Raw genomic sequence first — 14,698 nt, forward strand, 5'->3', positions numbered from 1 at the left:
AGAGAGAGAGAGAGAGAGAGAGGAAGGAGAAGAAGAAGGAAACTACGGAAATTACGATAGTACGCGAGCGCTCACTCACGCGTTGAAATATACACTCACCCGAAAAAAAAGCGGTACACTGAAAATGTGGGAAAAATTCATCAAATTTCAACTGACGATAACTTCGTAAATAATAAAGATAGAAAGTTCTATAAAATATGGAAATGAAGCTAAAAATCTCTACTTTAAGAATCAATTTATTTCAATGTTGCAAAATAAATTTATTGAAAATGGCGGATGACAAAGCGCGAGCATGCAAAATTGAAAAATAATGGTTCGAGTTTGCGACGGTGCACGGTATAAACAAAAAATTGTAGCTTATTGGGATCAAAAGCGTACGAAAGTACAGAGTCTCCTCTTTAAAATGCTTTTTTATGCATCTTGATACGATGATTTTTCGCCGAGAGATTCGCATTTGAAGAAAAAGGCAGATTCTTACTTCAAATGCGAATCTCTCGGCGAAAAATCATCGTATCAAGATGCATAAAAAAGCATTTTAAAGAGGAGACTCTGTACTTTCGTACGCTTTTGATCCCAATAAGCTACAATTTTTTGTTTATACCGTGCACCGTCGCAAACTCGAACCATTATTTTTCAATTTTGCATGCTCGCGCTTTGTCATCCGCCATTTTCAATAAATTTATTTTGCAACATTGAAATAAATTGATTCTTAAAGTAGAGATTTTTAGCTTCATTTCCATATTTTATAGAACTTTCTATCTTTATTATTTACGAAGTTATCGTCAGTTGAAATTTGATGAATTTTTCCCACATTTTCAGTGTACCGCTTTTTTTTCGGGTGAGTGTATATCTCACCATGCTGCTCTGCGCTCTACTTTCTCGCTCTGAACTTCCACTAAAAGGCTCCGTAACGCACGGGTTATAGCTTCAATATGCAGTAAAACCGGGATAGCTGGTACCGCATGCCCGCGCGTACCTAAAGCGCTCTCCTCGTTTACCTTCATCCCCTGTTATGTATAATATAACCCGAGCACTTCGTGCGATGTTTTCAGACCGCGTGTCTTTACTCGTCAATACAAAGGCAGACTTGGATTGCAGGATAAGGCAATAATTGCGCGGAAAAGCTGTAAAAAGGTATTGCGAATATAAACACGAGATCGTAAAGTTGGATTCGTGCCTGATAAATATTTGCAATCTGGCCCATTTTGATTTTGATGTAATTTGACAAGCAAAAGGAAATAAGTGTATTTTTGCTTTTAAGGGGATGCTGGAGTTACCGGCCGGACATTATATTTTTTCGAACAAGAATATCTTTTTATTGGTTGCATAGAATTGTAAATCCTTTTGCAGGAGTAAAGTGTACACAAAAATGGAATTCGGGCTGCTCGACTTTATTTGGAAAAAAAAGAATTAATAACAAAATTTGTTTCTATTCATTAATTTCTGTTCTGCTCTTAGGATAACATATTGTATAGAGCTATCTATTTTCGTTTTTTATAAAAGTTTAACAGTTTTAAGACGCTGAATAAGAGCAGCCCGAATTGCGGACTGCAGAATAGAATGTTATGGAACCATTAAAATTGGGCTGAAAAGTCTAATGTAAAAAATATTCTTGTCCGACTATTTTTACATACGTGTGCGTCCAATATCGGTATAACAGATGAAAAAATAACAGAAGATTAGTTCCAAGATAATATCAGAGAGGCGCTATACAATAATATGCGAATATATACACGCACCACACATACGCATACACAATACATTCATACTTAGATTATGACTTATGCCGATAATATCACTCTAATTTTTAGTTCCATCGAAATGATGGCGCTTTCGCGTCGGAGTTCGTCAGGCACTCCAGCATCCTCTTAAGGCTCCTGGGTAGTCACCGCAGCCATATTAGATTCATGACGTCAGAAGCGAGAAATGACACGCCGAGAATTCTTGCGTGCCATTTCTAAATAAAATAATAATTTAACAAAGTAACACTCTAGATCGCTTTAAGACACTTGTAAAATTGTCCGAAAACTATGCTTTTTCCTTGACAGGTTATAAACAATCGTTAAATCAACCGTGAAGCGAAGCCTAATTATGCGAGAAAACACACGGTTGACAGCTGTCTGTATGAGTAGAAAATACTCCTTCTACGTTGTCCCTGCTAATCTTAGTTTTCGGATAATTTTACAGGTTTCATGAACACGTCACATATCACAGCACTAACATTTAACGAATATTAACGAAATGGCACGCAAGAATAAATTGGATAGTCAACATGTCATTTTTTCACGTCTAATAGTTCATCGATTCTCCACCTAAGACGCTGCATGAGAATTTCTGTCATATGGACATGTCGGTAACGGTACTAAGCTATATATATTCTGTATTTATCGCGTTAATTTTTTTGTAAACAAATTTTTGAATTATAAATTAGCATTTTGTATGTTATTCTGTAATTTACTTTTATTGTATCAATTGATTAGGTCAAACTGTTACACTATTTACTTATACAATAAATCGACTAGGTAAATTCGACTAGGTTTTTATTCCTACCACAATTATGTCGCCACTGTCAACGCGGAGTTCACGGCTACGGGACCAGGAGCCTTAACGTTCAAAAATAAGAATTAAATTTCTTTACTCCTATTTTCGAATAATTCCGCAACGATGTAAAATATAAAAGGAAATATAGCACGAACAAATTCAGAAAAAGAATCTTCAAGTTTCTATGGAAACTTTGCTTCGATCGCCGGGATTAATTTTGCTTATCGGCTTTGCGGCTTTTTGTCGGTAACGCGCGCGCGAGAAGCGGGAATCCACCGAAAACGGGAAACATCGTCAAATTCCCGGTAATCCCGATGTAGAAGACACACAAGAGGATAGTTCGAGGAAGTAACGTGATTTCACAGATCAAACATTCATCGTCGTGTGCATGTGTAGAAACCGTACGTTTCTTCCTCCCCGAGGCGGCGGCAGAGACGAACGCGTCGGAAAGAGCGGGTCGGTTTCTCAGAAGTAATTTCACCATTGGAAAAGCGTAATTACTGGTTGGATAAACCGTTGTCGGAACCTGGCAGGCAGGTGAACATTGTCCGATGAGCGAAGTCCATTTCGCACGGATTCCGCATCCTGTTGAAACTAACAAACGTCGCAGAACTACATCAAGATGTGAAACATTTTCCGCGAAAATGCAAAGTAATAATTGCACTTTATTACACAAGTATGACTTAGTTCCGGTTATATATATTTATATAATATGTATAAGAGAACAGAAGATAGAACGGAAGATAGAACGGAAAGAAAAAAAAAGCAAATTTTATCGGCAATTACCGTATTAATTGTGTCTTGTAAAAAATTTGCAATAAATATTGCGAATTTATAAAGATATTGCTCATTATTAATTATGAAGCCATATTTCTTGTCAAGGATCGCTGAAGAAAGATGATTAATCATAACAAAGCATATTATGTACCGTTATAAAGTTATATAAAGATATATATATAGCATTGGGCGTAATTGTTTTTAATTATTACAAAGTAGCAGAGTCCTGCTATTTGCAAGAAGTTTCGATGGAAAGTTCAGAGCAAGCCAATAGATGGCGAAATAATGCTAAAAGCTCTATTGAATGTATTGCAGTTATTTACATTTTTCAATGTTTAATTATTTTATCTCAATGTATTTCAAAGATAAAAATCGACAATGCAAAAAAATTGCAGACGACAGATAAATAAATGATTAGTCGTCTTACAAACATGAAATGCAAAAGCGAGAAATCGCGGCAAACGAAGCGAGGATTAAGTTATCACGTTATCTCATGATAGGTGTTAAATAATAATAGATAATTTCATCCAGAGCACATACATACAACTGATAAGGGAGCTCCGATAATCGATAACCGATAAACGATGGCGCCGTTTCAAAGACTGACAACACACCGAGCGAGCCTATGACTCATCCGAAAATTACGTGGCAATTGCGCACCTGATTTAAAACTCTTCGCTCTTTTCTTCGATACGCTGTGAGAGAGGAAAGGCAAATAAGACGATCAGATAAGAAAAAGCTTTGTCAATACTTTTTTCGAATAAAATGATTAAAAAATGGACTTTCACGTACTAAACTTCTAAGCGAGATATAATCGTGCTGCGAAACCCAAGAATTCTTTATGATATTATAATTAGATTAAAATACCGAATTATATCTTAAAAAAATTAAAAACTTTCAATATTAGCTTTTCGACATTTTTCATAAGACAAAAAAATCACAATAAAATCTATATTTGAAGCTAAACTCCAAATTGTAGAATAATCTGTATATCTATTATCTGTATATCTGTACATCTATTCTATCGTGCAAAAAACCTCTTTCTTCTTTTTGTATTTACAATCAACTACTTCATAAAAAACGTAGTGATATTCCACGTCTCAAAGTAGGATAATAATATATCAAGGTTAGATATGTCAAGCGTGGTATTTTGGCAAAATCACGGAATAAACGATGACAAACTGTATCGTTATCGTTCGTTCTTCCGACCCTACATTGTGTGTCACGATCTTGTCCTACGCAACTTTGGAGATGCTCACATTTTTTATATTTTGACTACACTTTCGTCATATCTCCCTTATCTTATCAGAGAATAACGGTTCTTGAAACGTTTCTATTCAGCAAATTTTATGATGCAATTGATTATGTATAATTTTATATATCGGATAAAAAAGTGAATACATTAACGGAAAATGCATTTTACTATCTAATTAATTAATTTGCTACTCGCATCGATGATTACAAATGTCGTTACTCAGCGAAAGGATTATCTCAGCAAGATTTAATAGGATCGATTAACAAGATTGATTAGATTGCATGTTTGCATGTCGAGAAAATAATAATTAATTCATCGCACTGAATGTAACAATCAAGATTTTTTTGATTTTACTTTCAAATTTTTATTAGCTTGATGCAACACATAAGTGTTGAATGCTCCAATAATGAAGCGTTGCAAAGAATCATGTAGCTTGGATCATAGCAAATATCGTTCCGCTGAAAGTCATTAAAACGTCATCGCATGTACATATTTAAGTGGCGCTATAAATATATCTGGAGCGTTCGAATGACGAGACAGCATCGCAGACTAATATATTGGCAAATCACGCAAAGTTTATGCGAAATATTAAGCCAAGTGTTTTACGCACGACAAACGGCATTAATATCGAAATAATTATAATTTTATTTTTGTCTTAAAATCATTATAAATAAATAATTATCACAAATAGAAGGCATTAAACCTTATAAATAAATATAATACGAATGGTTTCGTATCAGAGATATCATAATCACATTGTAGTTGATTGATTATAATTGATTCTAGAAAGGTTACGTATAACAAAGATTGCACATGATAAAGATGAAAAGGCAAGATAATATCTATTTATCTACATTGTAAGAGAATTATATTAGCAGTATAATCGATCGATTAATACTCAGCAGATTAACTCTGTACGCGTGATATCTTCTCACACAAAAATACTTCCCCATGCTTGTATATAATTAGGTTTATATTTCCAGAAATATTATCAAACATTTATAATTGAATGAGGAGAGACGACCGCACGATTATTTCCGTCTCGCTTGCTGCATCGCGTTCCTTTCTATAAAATTAAATTAGCTAAATATTTATATGCGAAAGTGCGTGCTTCAATATTTATATTTCGGCGTCGACGGGTATAAATATTGTTACATATTTATATCTACCGCACGTCCCACGCTCCACGCGCGCTATATTATAATTTTATTTCGCCGTCACGCGATGTAATCGTTATTTACTTTTTGCATCAGCTTTGGCGCGCATATTCTCGTTAAAATGCATCGTGCACGCACCATCGTGTAAATGGTAACCCAGTAGATAATTCAAATATTTCGCCGATGAATTCTGCAGCTAATCGTTTTTGATGAAAATGTTAACAATTTAATATCAAATTATCTAGTATGTTTAATTCAAATAAGTCACTAATTTAAATTTGATCCGAACGTTAAAATACTCACACCTCGTTTATCGCCGGAAATCAGGAGTATAAAAAGAATCAAGATCGGCTTAAAAATACTGATAATTAGTATTTGCACTTCCAAGACACCTTGTATTAGATACGGACTCCAATACTCACGAGGTTACGCTGTCCTGGTTCATCGCTCGTTCTAAGTAATACCAAGTGACAAGCCTCGTGGTTGGGAAACCCACGCGCGTTCCCCCACGTGTGAATCGACCTGAAAGGACATCCTCTCGGCGAGAAGCAGGCGACTTGTTATGCGATCAAAAAGATCAATGAGAAGGGAATGACGGCAGAGAAAGTAATCATAATTCCAATCAACCGCGTAGTATATCGTCCGGCAACTTCCTGTTTAGTAATTTCGATAATGTCATAAAGATACTATCACCGGTTCGAAATTTTTCAACAAAAAGATATCATGATGTATTGATTATTTAATAACAGTTTTCCCTTAATTTAGAACAAAAAATAATAATATGCATATATAATTGCAATTTTTTTAATTTTATTTGTGCTTTGCTGCATTAGAAAAAGGATTACTTATTATTTTTCTGTGACCGCAAATAACTTCTCATTCATAAATGATGGTGTTATATTCGATTTAATTTGCCACAATTTCATCGTGCTTATCGACATTGTCGCGCGAAGCAAAAATTGAAGAAAAAATACATCACATCAAGAAGTTAAAGAATTAATTTCTGAGATTTTTATCGCACGGCGGACAATAATTGTCAAGAGGAGTATCGCCTGCTGCTTTTTGTACAATATATTGCGGATGAATTCTGATATTAAAGTAATCTTGCGCTCACCTTTAATTTATCGTCCGCATTCTTTATTATTACTCGCTTTATATATACATGAGTCTATCTAAGTAAAAAGTGGCAATAAAGGCGGCATCGGCGAATAGAATGCTGCAACGCTATTACGATGTTGCATTAAGAAGAAAAAGGAGGAAAAAGAGAGTTATAAATTGATGTAATATACACATCGTGGCACGTTAGAACGAAAAAATTAAGCGCATCCTGTATTCTAAGACCGCACGGAAATCCCGTGTGTCATAGTTTACCACTTTCCTCACCGCGAAACAAGTCTTTATCCTCGATTTTATCATACTTTCTGAAGGATCCCTATAAAGCCCAAAGGATCGTCCAATGCGATACCGCGGGTCGAGAATATTCTTGGAAGGCTTCCTATAAAGATGCCAATTCTCTTCAGGAATAAAATTGAATTGTACAGAAAAACACAAGTTATTTCTCATTCATTTACTGACTTGATAATATAAAATATGATATTGTTGCAAAATGTATAACAAAAAATTCATCTTTCCTTTCAATAAAAAATTTGTGTATTATATAATTAAATATATAAATATATATCTGCACAATTCAATCTTATTCTTAAGCAGATCAAAATTTTGCGATCATTTTGCGCGCATATTTTCTCCATATCTTATTATCAATTTTTTTTTTAAATAATTATACCGATGTTTGTGTAAAAAGATACTTAAAACGAAGATTAGCATTTTTTCTAAGAAATATAATATTCTTTTAATACACAATTTTATAAAGTGTCGAGTTTAATACAGAGCGACGCTTATGTATTCGCACGTTTATCCTTTGAAATTTACACGGGATGTATCCAGTATCAGTTTTAAGTGAATAGCGCCGCGCCTGTTTAACAACGAGCCTGTCAGGAGAACGCGTGCGTATCTTTCAAAGGATTTTTATTCTATACGCGATTGGCCACGCGCTCTTTGTTCCCACGCTACTGCACTTTAGCACGCATAATAACGTATAGACGATGACGAGAAAGAGCGTGGGTGTACAAGGTGCTGTGGACTTTGCCTACATAATCGCAAAGAGGGTCCGTAAAGCCGGGGTGTTAACTTCCGTCATCCGGGACGGCGCGCGCGCGTGAAGGGGTTTGCATAATGAGGGTAGTTTGCCTCGAATGGCGCGGCCGTAAAACCGCACCTCGGATTATTATTTAATAAAAATTACGATGACACACGCTAACTATTATCTCATTTTGACAAAATTAGGTTCGTTTTTCTGCCGCCCCTCAACTTTCACATTTTATTTTATAATCAAATTTCCTTTATTTAACTTTATCGTTTTAAATTTAAAGCGTTATTGACTTTTTTCATAATCTAGTGTTAATTTGAATACGATCGTGCAAACTGCTATCAAGATATAATATAAATAATACAAATTATTATTATAAAATAATAATTAGACTGTTTTTTTGTTATATAAATAGAAGGAAAAATCAACGATATTCTGATCATTATTTGGCGAAACTCTAAATTTTAGAATGTTGTTCAGACAAAATATTTCACACCTGCATGAATGAATCGGTAACTATTAGATACCCTTTCCCGCAATGAACTTGCACTCTCCAAAGTTAGCGATCGGGATACCATAACGACATCTTTTTAGACCACACTGAAATATCATTTCCGAAATCTGATAACTGGGCCCCTAATTTCCATATCTATCATTAATTACAAATCCTCCGAGAGCATTGCAATCTGCGTTTTCGATCTCTTTCCTTCTACATGAATTACTATCAGGTGCTGTAAAGCAACATCCATCAATATCACTTTTTGTCAAGCATGCTTTTTTCTCTTTTTCTCTCTCTCTTTCTGTATATTAACATCCATAATTAAAACTGGTTTATCCCCCTCTGTCCATTTCTCCTCCTCAAAATATATACAGTCCAATGACTTTCCTCATTAAGATTCGCTGAGAGTAAAATAAATCAAACGGAAAACCTACTACTAACATTTCTCTAGTCGCAACAAAAGTCACAGTGTGTTATAAATATTATAAATAAGAAACATTGATTCGATATGTGTATGTTCGCGCGCTCTAAATACTGATCGCGCCATTAAATGCTCGACACGCTGTCCGCGATAGAAGAGTATAAAATCGGTGCGAAATTCCACGCGATGAACGGCTACTTTCCAATGCCTCAGGTATCGTTTTCTAGGTATCGCTGTTTGTTGATCGTACCGTATATACCCCGGCGTCCACGAGGAAAACCGCTCAGACTGCTGCGCGGAGCAGTCTATACCGGCCAGACACCTTTCTATCCTTGTAGACTCCGCGAACAGGAGTTACCGGTTGGAATGCCACTGTACTGTCATATTTAAGGTTTATTCACATATGTTAACAACACCGTGCCCGTTCCAGCTACCTTGTGTCTGACATCATAGATCCGGGATTTCTACACAAAGCAGATTCATTCTAGCATCTCATTAATAAACTCCTGTTTTGCCAATCCACTTTTAAAAAAGTGTTTATAAATTCGATCTATTAACGAGCTTTCGATAATAGCAACATTGTTCGACTAAGGAATAATAAGTACATTCGATAAAAGACTGCGGTGTTAGCACAGTTGGTTATAAATAAATTACATTTTTAGAGAACAAATTTTCGGAATAAACCTATGCATTAAAATTTCAGTTTATTATTTAGAAAATAGTTACAAAGATATCTTAAGAGGATGCTGAAGTCATATTGTTACCGACCGAAACTTCAATTTTCTAAAAAGGGTGGCGTTTTTTATTGCTTTAATAGAATTACAAATCCTTTGGTGTAAATAAAGTACATATGCTAATCTTTCGGCAGTTGGTCAAATTTAAACCAAAAAATAAAAAAAATTTTTGAAAATTTACCGACAATGTCACCTCAAAGAATTATATCTTTTATATCAAAATTATACTGCTTCAATCTGCAAAACAAGACCATGTGCCGAAGAAGAGCGTATGAAACAATAATGGAAAACCAAAAAAATAGAGCTTAGAGACTTATTTTCAAAACGCCACCCTTTTCCAGATTTATGTAAAGCATGTGTGCAATATAGAAAGAATAAGGTAAAAAAGAGCTATAGATTAGTTCCGAGATTTTGGGATAGAGGCGCTATACAGTTCTCAGTGCTATTTGTCATATACAGAATCTTTTAGGTTCGTTATGTGTGTATTAGTTGTGCGTGTGTGTGTGTTTGTGTTATGTGCTACAAAACCCGGCTGAAAAAAATGGAAAAGGCACTCTGAAGGATAAAAAAGTGTATGTATTATACATAAATTTTGCAACATTTTTGCAAACATTTATATTATTTAATTACATACATTCATATTCTAATTTCTACAAAATACTTTTATTCATGTGCTTTATATGTATATATTATGTATATTATGTGCTCCATATTATGTATATTCACATCAAAGTATCTATGTAAAAAGTTAATATTATTTTGTATATTGTATATATTTTTATAATAAATGTATATGTTATATAACTTATTTATAAAGCATGAAATATAAAGGTATTTTTAGTTTCTTGTATGCATCATTTGTAAAAAAATCTTGATAAAAAAAACATTAATTTTGTGACTTGCAATTATCTGTTTCAATATATACTTCTTTTAAATACTTACAACTAGCCTTATTTTATGCGTTTACCTTGGTATCTAAAATACACATCAAAATATAAAATTAATTTCTAGTTCAGTAGAAAAATAACATTGTAGTCTTACACCAGAGAGGAATGGGAAAATATCATGTATATGTAATAACAAATAAATCACTTTTCCACTGACATTATACACAACTTTGCAGAAATAAATTTATTCTGTGAATTTTGAATGTGTAGTGCAGTTTAAAACACACAGTCGAAATATGTCTATATTTTTGAAAAAATAATTCTGATTTTTCATGAATCACAGTGGTTTTATAAAATGTTCAATTTTAACTGTTTTTATTGGACTGTACTTTAGACAATATTATATTTTGCCATTTCTCTCTGTTGTAAGACAAGAATGTTTCTTTTCTACTGTAACAGAAATACATTTTCGATTTTGATACGTATTTTAAATACCAAGTTAATCACATAAAATAAAGCTAATTGTAAGTATTTAAAAGAAGCATATAATGAAACAGATTATTGCAAGTCGCAAAATTAATGTTGTTTCTTTTATCAAGATTTTTTTACAAATGATAGACACAAAAAAATAAAAATATTTTTATATTTCATGCTTTAGAAATAAAAAATATGGCATATATCATATACATTTATTGTAAAAAGAGTATACAAAATGATGTCAATTTCTTAAAAAAATATTTTGATATAAATATAGATAATGTGGAGCATATAATATACATTATATATATATATACATAAAGTATATGACGTAATAAAAGTATCTTACAATAAAGAATAAGACAAGCCAGAGGCGGTTTCCTCGTGGACTGGCAATATAGAATAAGACAAGCCAGAGGCGGTTTTCTCGTGGACTGGCATTAGAAAACTCTTATTCTTGTCTTCAAGCCAGAGGCGGTTTCCTCGTGGACTGGCAATATAGAATAAGACAAGCCAGAGGCGGTTTTCTCGTGGACTGGCAATATAGAATAAGACAAGCCAGAGGCGGTTTTCTCGTGGACTGGCATTAGAAAATTCTTATTCTTGTCTTCAAGCCAGAGGCGGTTTCCTCGTGGACTGGCAATATAGAATAAGACAAGCCAGAGGCGGTTTTCTCGTGGACTGGCATTAGAAAATTCTTATTCTTGTCTTCAAGCCAGAGGCGGTTTCCTCGTGGACTGGCAATATAGAATAAGACAAGCCAAAGGCGGTTTTCTCGTGGACTGGCAATATAGAATAAGACAAGCCAGAGGCGGTTTTCTCGTGGACTGGCATTAGAAGAAAATTCTTATTCTTGTCTTCAAGCCAGAGGCGGCTTTGTCGTGGACTGGCAATATAGAATAAGACAAGCCAGAGGCGATCTTTCGTGAGCTGACAATTTTAAATAAATATAGTCAGAGGCGATCTAACGTCAGCTGACAGTTTAGAAGAAAGAGAGCTAAAGGCGATTTATTCGTGAACTGGCAAATTGTAAGAAATATTGTCAGAGGCGATCTATCGTGAGCTGACAATTTTTAATAAATATAGTCAGAGGCGATCTAACGTCAGCTGACAGTTTAGAAAAAAGAGAGCTAAAGACGATTTATTCGTGAACTGGCAGATTTTAAGAAATATTGTCAGAGGCGATCTATCGTGAGCTGACAATTTTTAATAAATATAGTCAGAGGCGATCTAACGTCAGCTGACAGTTTAGAAAAAAGAGAGCTAAAGACGATTTATTCGTGAACTGGCAGATTTTAAGAAATATTGTCAGAGGCGATCTATCGTGAGCTGACAATTTTTAAGAAATATAGTCAGAGGCGATCTAACGTCAGCTGACAGTTTAGAAAAAAGAGAGCTAAAGACGATTTATTCGTGAACTGGCAGATTTTAAGAAATATTGTCATAGGCGATCTAACGTCAGCTGACAGATTTGAAGAAATACGTATTTATTTTAGTTTGCAATTTACTGCACGTGTGGTCTGTTTATATTTTATCAGATAATTTATAAGGTTATTTAACCTTTTTTCTCGCAATTGAAATTCTATCGTATGGCTGAATGATGTACATACGAGACAAAATAGACTTATACAAGATGTCTAATAGATATAAGTTGGATATGATAAAATATTTTATTTGAAAAATGTATGTATAATACTATATATCTAATTGGAAAAATATGTTATATGCTTTTCCTATTTTTATTCTTATGTAATAAATACAAAATAAATAAATAAGTTAATTAATTATTGAATACATACATATACATATTGAATATAGTTATCTTTATTTTGTATTTTATATATTAGGTCCTTGAATAAGTTCTCGCTGTTTCTTAAAAGATGGCGTAGCGGCACTCTGTGCATGGAATTTCGTACGGAAACGCATCAGCTAAGTAGTACTATATGTAACCTCAAATTCTAGTAGATACAGTTTACCACAGTGTCAACCACGTGTTTAATTACCTATTGCGAAAATGTCTACTTTTGTGCCAAATAAAGTGTTTTTGCGGGGAATTTTATTGCACTGCTTTATTCAAAAGAAATCTGCAGCTGAAGCACACAGAATTCTTGTTGAAACATATGGTGACAATGCTCTGTCGAATACGACATGCAGAGACTGGTTTAGGCGCTTTAAAAATAATGACTTTGACCTTGAAGATAAAGAACGTTCTGGAGCACCGACAAAGTTTGAAGACGAAGAAACCTAATGAAACTATCACGGGAGCTCGCTATCGACTTCAGATGATGCGTTTGAGTCGAGCTCTAAAAGAAAAGCGGCCACTATACGGGCAGAGACACGACAAAGTCATTTTGTTACATGACAATGCTCGGCCACATGTGGCAAAACCAGTCAAAACTTACCTGGAAACGCTTCAATGGGAAGTTCTACCTCACCCGCCGTATTCACCGGACATAGCCCCCTCGGATTACCACTTGTTTCGGTCGATGGCGCATGGTTTGAGCGAGCAGCGCTTCCATTCTTTCGAAGAAACCGAAAAATGGGTCGATTCATGGATTGCGTCAAAAGATGAATCGTTTTTTCGACGGGGGATTCAATTACTGCCAGAAAGATGGGAGAAAGTGGTCTCTAATGATGGACAATACTTTGAGTAAAGTTATTGTAAGCCTTATATTTTAAATTAATGTTTTTTTTTAACAAAAAAAACAGCGAGAACTTATTCAAGGTCCTAATAACTGAAATAATATATACTTTTATTATTTCAGTCATTATCATATAAAATACAAAATAAAGATAACTATTTATTGAATATATGTGTATATGTATATATTAATTAATTGATTAATTAGTTATTTAGTATTTACTACATAAGGATAAAAGTAAGAAAAGTATATGACATTTTTCTTCAATGATATATATAGTATTATATGTATATTTTTCATTTATTATTTTGTCATATTTAGTTTGTATTTATTTGACACCTTGTATACGCTTATGTTTTCTCGGACATTATATTGCAGCCTTGCGACGAAATTTCAGTCGAGGAAACAAGCGCAAGCATCGTTTGTTTACAAACTTCCGATGACACACATACACAGACCACACGTCAGTGTAGTGAGTCACCACTACAAACAAATGCGTACACACGGACCTACGCGGCATAGGTCCGTAGGCTGCGCCGATAATGTCATTTCATTTTTAGTACCATCGAAATGATGGCGCTTTCGCGACGGAGTTCGCCCGTCACTTCAGCATCCTCTTAAGGCTCCTGGCCCCACAGCCGTGAACTCCGCGTTGACAGTAGCGACATAATTGTGGTAGGAATAAAAACCTAGTCGAATTTACCCAGTCGATTTATCGTATAAATAAATAGTGTAACAGTTTGACCTAATCAATTGATTCGATAAAAGTAAATTACTGAATAACATACAAAATGTTAATTTATAATTTAAAAATTTGTTTACAAAAAAATAAACGCGATAAATACAGAATATATATAGCTTAGTACCGTTACCGACATGTCCATATGACAGAAATTCTTATGCAGCGTCTTAGGTGGAGAATCGATGAACTATTAGGCGTGAAAAAATGACATGTTGACTACCCAATTTATTCTTGCGTGCCATTTCATTAATATTCGTTAAATGTTAGTACTGTGATATGTGACGTGTTCATGAAACCTGTAAAATTATCCGAAAACTAAGATTAGCAGGGAAAGCCCAACGTAGAAGGAGAATTTTCTACTCATACAGACAGCTGTCAACCGTGTGTTTTCTCGCATAATTAGGCTTCGTTTCACTG

At 34.4% G+C, this 14,698-nt stretch overlaps 2 long non-coding RNA genes across 3 annotated transcripts in view; one reads left to right on the top strand and one right to left on the bottom strand.

Moving 5' to 3' along the window:
- LOC105678162 (uncharacterized) overlaps positions 1-14,698 on the bottom strand; it is a 162,865-nt gene that overhangs the window by 22,202 nt on the left and 125,965 nt on the right. The gene's annotated exons all lie outside the window — the stretch shown is intronic.
- Positions 433-14,698, top strand: part of LOC136996980 (uncharacterized) — a 48,432-nt gene continuing 34,166 nt past the window's right edge. The window contains exon 1 of the long non-coding RNA XR_010887807.1: positions 433-842. This is a non-coding gene — a long non-coding RNA (uncharacterized lncRNA). The remainder of the gene's footprint in view (positions 843-14,698) is intronic.

This window comes from Linepithema humile, chromosome 1 (genome assembly GCF_040581485.1).
Source record: "Linepithema humile isolate Giens D197 chromosome 1, Lhum_UNIL_v1.0, whole genome shotgun sequence".
NCBI classification, from domain to species: Eukaryota; Metazoa; Arthropoda; class Insecta; order Hymenoptera; family Formicidae; genus Linepithema; species Linepithema humile.